Genomic DNA, 13,321 nt, shown 5'->3' on the forward strand with positions numbered 1-13,321 from the left:
CCTGATGCTGAACATGCAGCTGTGTGTTCAGCACCAGAGCACCACTGCTGTGAGTAAGGGATCAGGGAGGCTGGATAAAGGGGGAGGGGACCATGGGAGGGACCCCCACCAGCCCCACTCACTCCCTCAGCCATCCTGACTCCTGCTCTACCCAGCCCCACCCCCCATCTGCCCTCTAAAAGCCCCTGATCCTGGGGGTGCCTGACCCCACCCCCTGATGGCCCCCAAGCCCCCCCAGTTCCTGCTGTGCTGGGCCCCTTCCCTCCCAGTCCCCCCGAGGTCCCCACTCCCTGCTTCCCCCACCCCGGCATCGGCAATTTGAAAAAGAAAGAAACCCCCCCACAGCACTTACCAGCAATTATAGCTGCTGTCTGGCTGACTGGGGCCTTGACTGCCCCAGTGGCCCCAACATGGGCCCTCCTGCTCCCTGCTGCCCTGTGCTGCCTAGCTGGGCTCTGCCAGGAGGCCCCAGAACCCTCCCCCCGCCCCCACTTCTAAGGTAAGTAGAGGCTTTTTTTCCATTTTTTTCCTGTTTTCTGTGTTTGTTTTTTTTTAAGTGCTTGGGGTTGGGGGAGCAGCCATGGGGGCCTGGTGGTGCAAATGGAGGGTGGGTCCAGGTGAGGCAGCCATTGTGGGGTCTGGGAGAGTGGGGAGGTGGGGCAGCTTGTGGGGGGGTTGCAGCAGCTGGCAGGAGATGGGGACAGGTAAGGCAGCAATTGTGGGGCTGGGTGAGGCATGTGGACCTTGCGGTGGGGGCCATAGCCCCTGCTGGGGGGCCATAAGCCCTATGTGGCCATAGCCCCCCAACAGCTGTGCTTTAACACTGTGGATATAATAATAAAACATTGCCTGGCTGATGGCTGTCTCACTCTCTCTCTGTTTATAGTGGTCTTTTGTTTTAATTGTGGAGGAACATGGATTTGGGGGTATTTTAAAAAATGATTTTGGGATTTCTTTTTATCAGGGATTTTTCAGTCCTCCAATAGGGAACACCAGAACTCCTATTAGGGAGGCCAGTGGCAGGACCGTGCCTGCTCAGAGCTGGCACCTTGGACCCAGCTGGCTGTGGCTGACCTCCTGGTCAAATGGGACCAGGAGAACATGCTTTGGTAGTTCAGACCAGGCTACCACAGCTGGAACATCTTCCGGGCAACAGCTGCCTAGGTGGCCAGGCAGGGGGCACACTTGGCAGTAGTCCCACACAAAGGCCAACCCTGCAGACACAGTCCACTGGCTGTTGGCCCAGAGGGGCAGATCCCTTCTACTGGCTGTGCAGTCCCCACCCAGGTCAGGCAGGTACACAGCAGGTCACAGCTAGGTAGCAGCCCCCTCCCCCCCCGCCAGACTGCTTCAGTGGGTAGAGGATGCAGAGAATTCTCAGGGCTGCTTCAGCAGTCCAGCTGGCACAAGGGGTAGTGTCCCCAGGGCTGGGCCCCAGAAGCTCCTGAGACTGAGTAGCCCTGATCTACTTTTGCCAGAGCAGCATTTTGTGCTTCTGGGGCCAGGACAGAGCAGCTTTTTATTCTGCTGTGCCATGACAGGTGCTGGCCCCAAACTCTGGCTCCCCCTGGCTGCAGATCCGGGAGGAGTCAGGTAGGGTTATTTTGCCCCAAGTGGTGCAATTTGCTCTACAGCAAAGTGCATGTCTGAGCACGTGCATCAAGGCAAAAAGCCCTGGCTCAAATTTGGACCACTTCTATTTGAGCTGCTGCAAGCGCACATGCTTGAATGTGTGGATGCACCCAAAGAAGCTGTCAGTGAGCCAGGCAGGCTTTTATTTAACACTATGTCTGGTAAGATCCCAAACACCTGACAAGGTTTTTGAGTCTTTGTAGGCCAGAATGTTCAAATGTTGAGGATGGTGGATGGTCTTATTAAATCAGGAAGAGCAATCCTGAATATGGGCTCCATCAAGAAGTGTAGGCAAAAGGGCAATGCAGGAGCGGAGGGCAGGGGACCAAGATATGTACCAGTTGTGAGAGGTATTCCAGAGTACAAACATGTACCTTCAACAAATTATCTGTAGGCCTGCTGGCCACCAGCAGCTGCAACCTCAGGACATCACAGTGCAATCATGACTCAGATTTCAGAATGCAGGTGGAAGGTACCTGAATGTAGTTGTAGGGAACAGCAGATATGCCAGCCACTGAGATCACTGGGTAATGGGCCTGAAACTTAAAGAGTTCTAGCAGAGCCAGACATGAAGTAGCCCTCAGAAGCTCCAGAGAGGAAGCTGTGGTTAGCTCTTTTAACAAGATGGACCCCAATGAGGAGCTGCCAAAGCCCAGAAGGTTCCTCTGCCCATAGGGGCAATGCATAGGGGGTGCACATGGGTACACTTGCACCCCCTGAGCATGGCAGTGCACCCCCTGCAAAAAGGCACCACCAACAGTCAGCAGCACCTGTGGGTGGTCTCCACTCACCACCCCACCGCTGGTCTGCGGGCAGTCCACAATTGCCCCTGGCCACTGCTAACACTGCCAGTGGCACCCGCAGATGCTCACCAACCCCTGGATGGTGCTCACCACCCCTCCCCCCCGCCACCAACAGTGCTGGCAGCATCTGCAGGAGCTCCCCACTCACCACCGCTGTGCTCCCGCCACCATGCTCCTGCTCCTGCCAGTGCAGCTGTGCCCCTCTAGTGGCTGGGAGTATGCGCTATTCATATCTGCACAAATGAGAAGAATTGGAACATCAACCACTGATTATTTCCCATCCCACACAATGTTTGCAACATAAGGTCTCCTGGAATTCACAGAGAGGTTTGGCTTGCATTCTTTTCTAACTTAGCAACCCACAAGGATGAAGAAGTATATTAAAAAACTTTGTGTGCCAGACGCCACATTCTCCCAAAAGCAAGTGTGATAACCCAGGGTGATGAGGCCTTTAAGGATGCCTCCCTGGTTACTCCCCAAAAATTGTGTCATCCTCCTCCTCCGTCTCTGCAGACCTGTCATCATCATTCTCCATAAGTCCTCACTTCCTTCTTCTGGTATGCTTTCTTCTCCTTAGTCACTTGTAGGTAGAATGGAAAGTTCAGATTAAGGTTAATGTGCCACGAGATGGGGTTAGCATGCAAGGGGTTATATATATGTATATGGGAGCAGTTTGGCCTGCATGTGGCAAGCATACTGCTCAGGGAGGAAAGAATTATTCACATGTGTGAATTATACACATAGTCATGTTAGCTTGGAACATGTGGTACCTAAATGGTGAGTTAGGATTGGGGCCTAAATTTGTAAAAAATATCAAAAATAGGAATTGATAGGTAATCTTGAGGAAGAAGATGGTACAGTTGTTCTGTCTTAGAGATTTTTTACTTTTGAGCTCCAAACAACAGAGTCAGTAAAAAGGTACTTAAGTTATTTCAGTGATTCTCAATCAGGGTGTAGTTGTTGAGGAGGGAAAATTATAATATGTAAATGAGGGTTGTTAATCCTCCAGATCTTCCCTGTTGAAAGAGGTGGGTGCTAAGCTTTTACTAGCCTAGGTTAACAGATCAGGCCTGTGCTGGTGAATAGACCTTATAAATAATCACTAAGTCTAATTGAATTTCTAAACAGTATGGTGTATTTATAACAAATAACTAATGAACAATTAACACAATAACATATACACAAGAATGGAGGGACTTCTGGAGGGACTGGATGTATTTAAATCAGCTGGTCCAGATGATCTTCACCCCAGAGTGCTGAGGGAATTAGCTGAGGTCATTGTGAGACCCCTGGCATGGCTGTACGAGCACTTGTGGTGCTCTGGTGTGGTGCCAGAAGACTGAAAGAGGGCCAATGTGGTTCCCATCTTCAAAAAAGGGAGGAAGGAGGACCCGGGGAACTATAGTCTAGTTAGTCTTACCTTGAACCTGAATAAGCTTTTTGAGAGAATTATTCTGGCGCATGTCCACAAGGGACAGCAGAGGAGATTATGCTTGGAGGCAACCAACATGGGTTCATTAGAGGCAGGTCCTGTCAGACCAACCTTGTGGCCTTCTACGACCAGGTCACCAAATCCCTAGATGCAGGGGTAGCAGTGGACATAGTATTTCTGAACTTTCGGAGGGCCTTTGACACTGTCTCTCATCCCGTTCTCGTTAAGAAACTGGGGGACTGTAGTGTTGACACCTACACAGTCAAATGGGTCGCCAACTGGCTGGAGGGCCGCACCCAGAGGGTGGTAGTGCATGGGTCATTTTCAACCTGGAGGGATGTGGGCAGTGGGGTTCTGCAGGGCAGGGTCCTCGGGCCCGCACTGTTCAACATCTTCATCAGTGATTTGGACGAGGGGGTAAAAAGCACCCTGTTAAAATTTGCTGATTACACTAAGATGTGGGGGGGATGTGGGCACATTAGAAGGATGGAATAGGCTACAACGGGACCTAGACAGGTTACAGGGGTGGGCGGATGATAATAGGATGGGATTCAACACTGACAAGTGCAAGGTGGTGCACCTGGGGAGGAAGAACCAGCACCATAACTACAGCCTGGGGAACTCCCTTCTCATCAGTGCAGAGGCAGAAAAGGATCTTGGAGTAATCATTGATGCCAAGATGAACATGGGCCGGCAGTGTGAGAATGCAGTCAGGAAGGCCAACCACACCTTGTCATGCATCCACAGATGCATCTCAAGCACAGCCAAGGAGGTGATACTTGCCCTCTATGTGGCACTGGTCAGGCTGCAGCTGGAGTACTGCATCCAGTTCTGGGCGCCGCACTTCAAGAGGGACATGGACAACATGGAGAGGGTCCAGAGGAGGGCCACTTGCATGATCAGGGGGCTGCAGGGCAGGCCCTATGAGAGAGGCTAAGGGACCTGAACCTGTTCAGCCTCCACAAGAGAAGGCTGAGGGGGGATCTAGTGACCTGTTACAAAGTAGTCAGAGGGGACCAGCAGGCATTGGGAGATTCCTTGTTCCCCTGAGCACTACCAGGATTGACTAGAAATAATGGTCACAAGCTGGCAGAGAGTAGATTCAGACTAGACATCAGGAGGAGCTACTTCATTGTCAGGGCAGCTAGGATCTGGAACCAACTTCCAAGCGAAGTGGTGCTGGCTCCTACCCTGGGGGTCTTTAAGACAAGGCTTGACAATCACCTTGCTGGGGTCGTTTGACCCCAGTACTCTTTCCTGAAATGGCAAGGGGTCGGACTTGATGATCTGCTCAGGTCCCTTCTAACCCTACTAACTATGAAACTATGAAGAATACAAACAATGGGGAAAGAGAAAATAAAATGACAGGGTGTGGTGATAAATTACCCTGTCACAGCTACATAATCCCTTGGCAACTCCACTTCCTCTGGATAGCTAGGGACAGTGGCATCACCCACACATCGTCTCAGGTGAATACACAGACACACATGGTCTTACTCACACCCCCACACACCAGATGGACCCAATTCAAATCTCCTCATTCAAACCACAGCAACAGCCAACAGTAATAGACACCACACATTGCTCTTACAATGTTCTTCAGCACATATACAACACACAGATCAATTGTGCCCCCAATCACACACCTCATATATGGATCAGAACCCTTTTATTCATCCAAATCACACCACTTCTGTCAATCATATTTACACCAATTATCTTTACAGAAGTCCCACCAATCACTTCCTGATCCAATCACTCTGGCACATGTAACTGTCACAGTCATCACCCAATAAACTATTAATCACCTCAGAGGGGTGGAATGCACCTTTTGGCACCAAAAATCTATATCAAACTGGGCATGCTCAAACTGAAAACCAAGTGGTCTCATGGTGGTTTAGAAGTTCAAATTCTCCAGACCCTTCTGCTCTTATACTGACCATGTGCTAACTTAGGTAAATTACATTAATCAGGCCAGTGTCACTACTGCTTTTCAGCCTAACATTGTGAGATCCCTTTAAGAGTGCTGCTGGTGCCATGGGCAACTGGTGCCTCCTGATCCTGGCAGGGTGGGGGTGACACCAGCAGCCAATTGCCAGACAGGGGGGCAGTCCCCCAGGAGCTGATTGAAGCTGCTAGCAAAAGTGCCAGTGGCAAGCTGGAAGTGCCGGTGGGAAACCCCCACATTCTCAAGGGGTCACCATTCATTGCCCTCCATTCCCTGGCCAATGTTGGGAGAGGGGGCACATGCCCCCTGCGCCTCCCTTACATGTCGCCTATGGCTGGTGCCATGCAATATTAGCACTGTTGTTTGGGCAAACATCTGCATATGAATACAAGATATACCCAGATATTTCAAATAGGAATGCAAACTGTCAAAAACATTTAGACCTGTTGTGGTCTTTCTGAATTCTTTGCAAAAGAAGAATTTCTGTATATTTTTTCCATAGTCCAAAAATGAAAGAAATGAGTTTTTGAAATGGGGTGCCACTAAATTCAGAAAAGTTATACTGTGATTCTAAAAAGGTTGAGAACCACTGAGTTAACTTCCAAATTTTCATAAAGAAAGTTTTGCTTTCCTTTAACAATTCAGTTGCACCGGCAATGTCTTCAAAATGGCCCATGTCTCTGAAGAACAGCTGTTTATTTTTCATTTTTATCCTCCTCACCTTGAAGAAAATTATCAGAGTTCTCTTACACCTTCTAATACTTACATTCTTTCTGACTAAAGAACAATTATTTGAAGGATAAACTCCTTCATCCCTGGTATCCTCACTCTATATTTTGATATATTTGTAGACCTTGCTCTCATACTTAGTAGTTTGCTCTAACATGTGAGAATGTTATTATTAGTTACTAATTGTAATACTGTATAATTTTGGTGTTTTTATTACTTACTATGTATGCATTTAATAATTGCATTTTTCTTTTTCTTTTGAGCTATTAAAACCACAGGTTATGGCTAGTGTATGTGTGAGTGCAACTGAGGCAATGGAAAGAAGAATGGGAGAAACGTAAGTGATAAACAGATGGGCAATGGCAATAAACCCTTGAGAGGAACAGTATTGCTGATATGCATAGGGAAAGGAAAGACAAAATCCAGACAAAGTTAATTGAATTCCCAGCACTGAGATTAATCAAATGGTAGTATGAATCACCAAGTATTATTATTGTTGTTGTTCATTATAGTGTAGTACTGAGGAGCCTAGTCATAATGAATCAGTAATCCATTGTGCCATGTGTTCGGCAAACACTGAACAAAAGGATAATCCCTGTTTATATTCTAGGGCTAGGGATCATAGGAGGAAAGAGAAAAAAATACTGGGGGGGTGCTGAGCATGTGAACGCATGTGCACATTCCCCTAACTGGTAAGTCTGTGGAGGAAGGGGTGTGGGGAGGGGAAAGGGCCAGGGGAAAGGGAGTGGGGAAGGCCCTGAGCAGCTGGGTGGGGTGCAGGACAGAGCTGTGGATCATCAAGGGGGCACGGGAAGGTAGTGACAGCTCCCGCTGCTGCACTTGCCCCAGTAGGGCATGGGGGCATGTGCTCCCGGATCTGCACATGGCAGGGCAGGCTGCTGCCATGGCCTGAGGCTGTGCTGGGCTCTTCCCAGCAGAGGCTGGGCTGGGCTGTGCTAAGCTGAGCTCAGGGTGGGAGTTGGCAGAGATGGGAAGGGGGTTGGGGGCTACAGTGAATTTCGGGGTAGCTGAAGCCCCCCCCCATAGCCCCTCTTCCAGCATTGCTGATGCTCACCCTGAGCACCACCTCACCCAGCGCCCCCACCAGGAAGAGCCCAGTTCAGCCCTAGACCCCTCTTGGGGTATGTGTAGCAACTACAGTAATGCCCCCCAGATGAGCCACTCATGGCTCAATCCTACGCCCTGCCCCACCCTGGCTGTGCAGCACCTGCCCCTCTCCCAGCCCCACTCCCTTTTTCACTACTGTGTGCGTGCCCCTCCCCACCCATGTTGCAGCTGAAACTGGTCTAAGTTAAACATGGTTGAATGTAGTATCAGACTTAACTGCTTTGGGTCAAACCAGTTTATGAAACTTCTGTCCCAGACACCTTCCTGGTGCAAGTTAAATCAGAGTCCTCCAGCATCCCAGCATGATTTGCAGCCCTGGTCTGGACTGGACTGTCTGCTCCAGAGAGCAGGGGTGGCCCCATCCTTGTGTTCCCTAGCTAGTGCAATGAGAGCTGGCTGACAAGGGTGTAGGGAGAGCAAGCCCAGCTGGGAATGTAGCCCAGTCTGCAAGTGGGTGGACTGCCTCCCCAGGCAAACCCCAGCTGGGATCTGGGGCCAAGGAGGGAGGTTAAACAGCCCTTCCTCTGCTCAAAGCTACTGCTGGCTCAACTGTGGACTACAAATCCCAGAGATACCTGGAAGCAGGAAAAAGAAGTTATGAACAATGCTGAAGAATCCCGTTGATGTGATTTGAACTGCAAATCCCAGAAACCTTGGGGACAGCTCTCAAAATAGTTAAAATTAAGCAGCTAGGACTTGTTAGAAAAGTGATGAGGGATCTGATTCTCTTCCTTAGAAGCCCTGTTCTGAAAAGGGTGTGCTGATGTGATTAGAGGTGGATCTCAGGGGGATAAAAACATATTTATTATCAAGCTGTAAAAGCAAGATTAGGAAGCTCCAAAAGTGATATCACTTATGGGAGGGTCAAGGGACGAACCTCCTGATGTCCTTCTATGCTGGGAGACTGAAGTCCAATAATCTCTATTGCATGGGAAATTAATTTCCCTATATAAGCATGAATGCATCAATAATTATCATTATCATCAGCATGGTTGTGGGGAACTGTAGGACAAGAACCTAAAAGGAATAAGGAAGCACTACTGAGAAATTTTTGGTGCAGAATTCTAAAATTAGGAGTACATAGATACAAGAAGCAGACACTATTTGAAATCTTTAGCAAGACTAGACAAGAGTATTCCATTTTTTTTTTTTTTAGTATGCCTTTTCAGTTGACAGTAAATTTAAGTTTCAAATCAGGTCTTATCCTATTTTATATTCAGCAACTTTATTCTAAAGAATTTTCATAAGGAATTTTACTATGCACAACAGGCATCCTAAATATATATTTTCATTATAGGCTGGAAAGAATTCTTGCCTATTGGGTAAATGCTGTGCTTTAAAACCAAAAACTCTTGAATACTAATATTTAGCAAATAGATTGGAACAACTTCAGAGCCATATTGGCCATTAGCTACATAATATGAGCACTTTAAAAAGATGTCTAGGCACTTATATACCTGGAGTCCTTCCAGTCTATCAAGTACATAAAATAGATTCTAAAAACAATCTTCCTTAAAAAAGTACGTAGAAATCATCTATATATATTTCATTCTGGCAGATCAAAACTCCTCCAAACCAGAGCTAGCTAGTCAGAAATTTTCAGCTCTCAAAGCTAGATTTCAATGTCTAGGAGAGGTCCCAAGTGAAAACAAAACTGGTCTTGTCTTAGATGCTTTTGCGGGAACTTCTACATCACAAAATCATTGGTCAATGCTGTTTAAGTGGCAGTCTTTACTCAGGAAAGAACCAAAACCAGAGAAGTAGGCTTTTGGCTTGTATAATGCATACCTAGTAATTGGACACAAATGAAGTTTGAGCTCATAGATTTCATAGATTTCATAGACATTAGGGCTGGAAGGGACCTCGGAAGATCATCGAGTCCAGCCCGCCGCCCAAAGGGCAGGAAGTCAGCTGGGATCATAGGATCCCAGCAAGATAAGCATCCAATTTGCTCTTGAAGGTGTTCAATGTAGGTGCTTGAACCACCTCCGCTGGCAGACTGTTCCAGACCTTGGGGGCTCGGACAGTAAAGAAATTCTTCCTTATGTCCAGCCTGAAATGGTCTTGCAGCAGTTTATGACTGTTCGACCTTGTCATCCCTTGGGGTGCTTTGGTGAACAAACGTTCCCCCAGATACTGGTGGTCACCCTTGATAAATGTATAGGTGGCCATCAGATCACCCCTGAGCCTGCACTTTTCCAGGCTAAAGAGTCCCATGGCTCTCAGTCTGTCGTCATAAGGTCTGTTTTCCTGACCTATGATCATGCACGTGGCTCTTCTCTGCACTCTCTCAAGCTTCTCCACATCCTTTTGAAATTGTGGAGCCCAAAACTGAACTCAGTACTCCAGCTGCGGCCTCACCAAGGCTGAATACAAATGGAGAATGACGTCCCGGGATTTGCTTGAGAAGCATCTATGGATGCAAGCCAGCGTTTTGGTCTCTTTAGTAGCCGCAGCATTGCATTGCAGGCTCATGTTCATCTTGTGGTCAGTGATGACCCCCAAGTCTCGTTCCTCTGTAGTGCTAGCCAGCATAGCACTGCTGATGCTATAAGGATGCTGCAGGTTTTCCTTCCCAAGGTGGAGAACCTTGCACTTTTTGGTGTTAAACACCATCAGGTTCTCGCCCACCCATTTGCTGAGCCTGTCCAGGTCAGCCTGGATCACCCGCCTTTCTTCTGGCGTGGATGTTTTGCCCCAAAGTTTGGTGTCATCGGCAAACTTGGACAGTCCACTCCTGAATCCTATGTCCACATCATTAATGAAGATGTTGAACAATATGAATCCAAGGACAGAGCCTTGGGGGACCCCACTGGTCACAGGACACCATGATGACTGACTGCCATCAATTACAACCTCCTGGGTCCAACCACAGAGCCACTTTCCCAGCCAGCAGATCATGGTGGACCCAAGGCCACAGTTGGCTAGTTTCGCCAAGAGGTGATCATAGGATACCAGATCGAAGGCTTTTTTGAAGTCAAGATATATTACATCAATCTCTTCTCCCTTGTCCAGATGATAGGTCACCTGGTCATAGAAGGAAATGAGATTGGTCAAGCAAGACCTACCCACAACAAACCAATGCTGGCTATCCCTTAGGGTGTCTGGGGGGCTTTGGGGGAGCAGAGGCACAGCAGGCTTTCACCTGCGTGTCTCTTGCCACTCCGGAGGCTAACTGGGCTTTTTTTGCTGTTTGGTGAGCCCTTTTAAACTGCGTGCATGCAGATAAAGGACTGCATCATAGCTGGGATTTTACAAAAATATTCTAACAAAACACTGCACTGCACATATCCATAGAGTGTCCTACTATGTAGCACTCCATGAAGCAGATTTAATTAGTATATGTATTGGAGTCATCATTCTTTGAAGCATCATGTGTTATCCATTGCCAGACACAAATTTGGACTTTGTTAACCAATGGTCAGATCTGCCAAAAAAAAATTTCTTTCCCTAGTTCTAACCTTCAGCTATTTGACAAGTTTCAAGAGAAAAACAGAAACAAACAAAAAACCCCAAAACTTCTGTGATAACTATATCCGGGGTGAAAAATATTTTTTTTAGATCTTACCCACCCAAAGCATCTCTCAAAAAGCAATGCATACTAATGAAAGTAAAATGTAGCATCAGAACACAACACTTAGAAGGTCACTGGCTTAGGCAATCCAGCCACCTTAAAAAAAGAGTTTGCTTCAGAAAGAAGCCCAATGTTTGAGCACTTAATAAAACTATGAATATTCAAGTGTGGTTTTAAAAAGAGTTAAAGATTTAAAAATGTTTAGTGCCTTATTCTGAAAAGGTTCAATTTAATGTCAGTTTTTGCAGAGACAATATTATCTCCACAATTATAATTTCAGTGTCTCAAAAATTCACACAACTTTCAAGGGCATTTTTGATATGAGATGTAAATGGGTCAAACCATCACCTCTGAACCTCAACAGCTTATCCAGCTTTTCTGCGTTGCTTATGCATGAGTTATGGTCACACACTGCATTTCAGAATTTAAAATCTTCTGAAAGGTGTGTTGTACCCTATTACTAACTTCAAACTCCAATGGTTTCTTGTAGTGGAAATATATCACTGCATTAAAATTAACTCTAAGTTTCCTGATTTGATTTTCTCAGCTTGATGTATAATAGTAACATGTCTTATATAGCTCTTTTCAGAAAGTCTTGTGCATTAAATTGAGCAGTGTTGAAGATTTCACATCTAACCATATAGTCATGTCATTTGGGACACTTAGCATGTGCTTTTTGTAGACCATAGTAAGCATTCCAATGCCATATTAATATACTGAGCAGTAAAGCATCACCATGTAACTGTGGACAGGACCAAGTGTACAATAAATTAGTCTATTGCACAGTTAGTTAGTACCTGGAAATACAGGTACTAAACTAACTGTGTAGTAGTTACCGTGCAGTAGAGTTAGAGTATACACTAACCAGGAACACATTTTCTCCCACTCAGCCACACCAGCAGAGGGCCTGGTCTTGACACTGCTTATCTCCTGGCTCCTCCTAGGAGCTGAGCAGAGCAAGGACCAGATCCCTCTCTTTCCTAGCCCCCCCCATCCCATCCCCACCACCCCCATTCCAGTACTGCAGGGTCCCAACAGGAGTGGGGAGCTGAATCGGTCTGGGACTGGGGAGCTCTTGCTTCCCTGCTCAGCAGGGGCTAGCTGGAAACTGTCCTGCCTGTGTGGCACCAGGCCTGACCCTAGTGTGTCCTCTGCCAGCCTGAGGCTGGCACCTAGGGGAGCCTAGAGCTCCCCCTGGCTGCCATATGGCAGGAGAGCAGGGCAGGAGTATCTCTGCCCTGAATTGCTCCTGTTGGGAGCAAATTTGATCCTGACAGGTACACATGTAGACATGATGTCATGGTATTTTACTGTGCAGTAAGCTTTCTGTACATTATTTGCATATGTAGATGCACCCAGTAGTACTTAAAGTGACCTCAGTCTACTCTGGTTAAGGCTGGAGCTGACTGTACTCCTCCCTCCCTGACATGCTGACTTTGAAACTGGATGTTGCAGCTTATATGTCTGCCATGCCTGGAGTCCACACCATCTCTGCCATATGCTCAGCGCTGCCCAGCCCAGAAGCTGAGAACAAGCTGGGTCCCTGCCACCAGGAGCAGGCAGAGGGAGGCCCAAGGATTTGAGCCTCAGAGAAGGTGCTGCTTCTTCCACTGAAGCCTCATGTACCAGTGGATCCAGAGGGTGAGCCAGGTTTTTGCTGCTGACAGTTTTGAACTGATTTAGTTCTAAGGCTTGGACTTACAATCAGCTGATTGTCAATCCCACCTATGGTACCACACAAGTTTTGAATTAAGTGTAACATGCAACATGGCCCCATAGAGATATAGACCAAAAAATCTAATAAAACAAGATTTTAATCAGGAATTCAAAACTTACAAGCATAATATCTCTCCTCATCTTGAGCAAAGGCAAATTGTAATATGAATTTTCACTTATCTCAAAAAGTGTTAAAGAGGTCAAAGAACACAGAAGAGATGATAGGGATAGACTTAGTTTCTCACAGGTTGAGCTTGTTACTAAATGAAACAGAAACTGCATCTTTTTTAAGTTAATCAAAGACTATTAAAATGTTAGATAAGGGATGTGAAGCATTTTTGCTGCCAAGAAATAAAATC

Source organism: Crocodylus siamensis, chromosome 3 (assembly GCF_052110815.1).
Source record: "Crocodylus siamensis isolate JL-2025a chromosome 3, ASM5211081v1, whole genome shotgun sequence".
In the NCBI taxonomy this organism is placed as follows: Eukaryota; Metazoa; Chordata; order Crocodylia; family Crocodylidae; genus Crocodylus; species Crocodylus siamensis.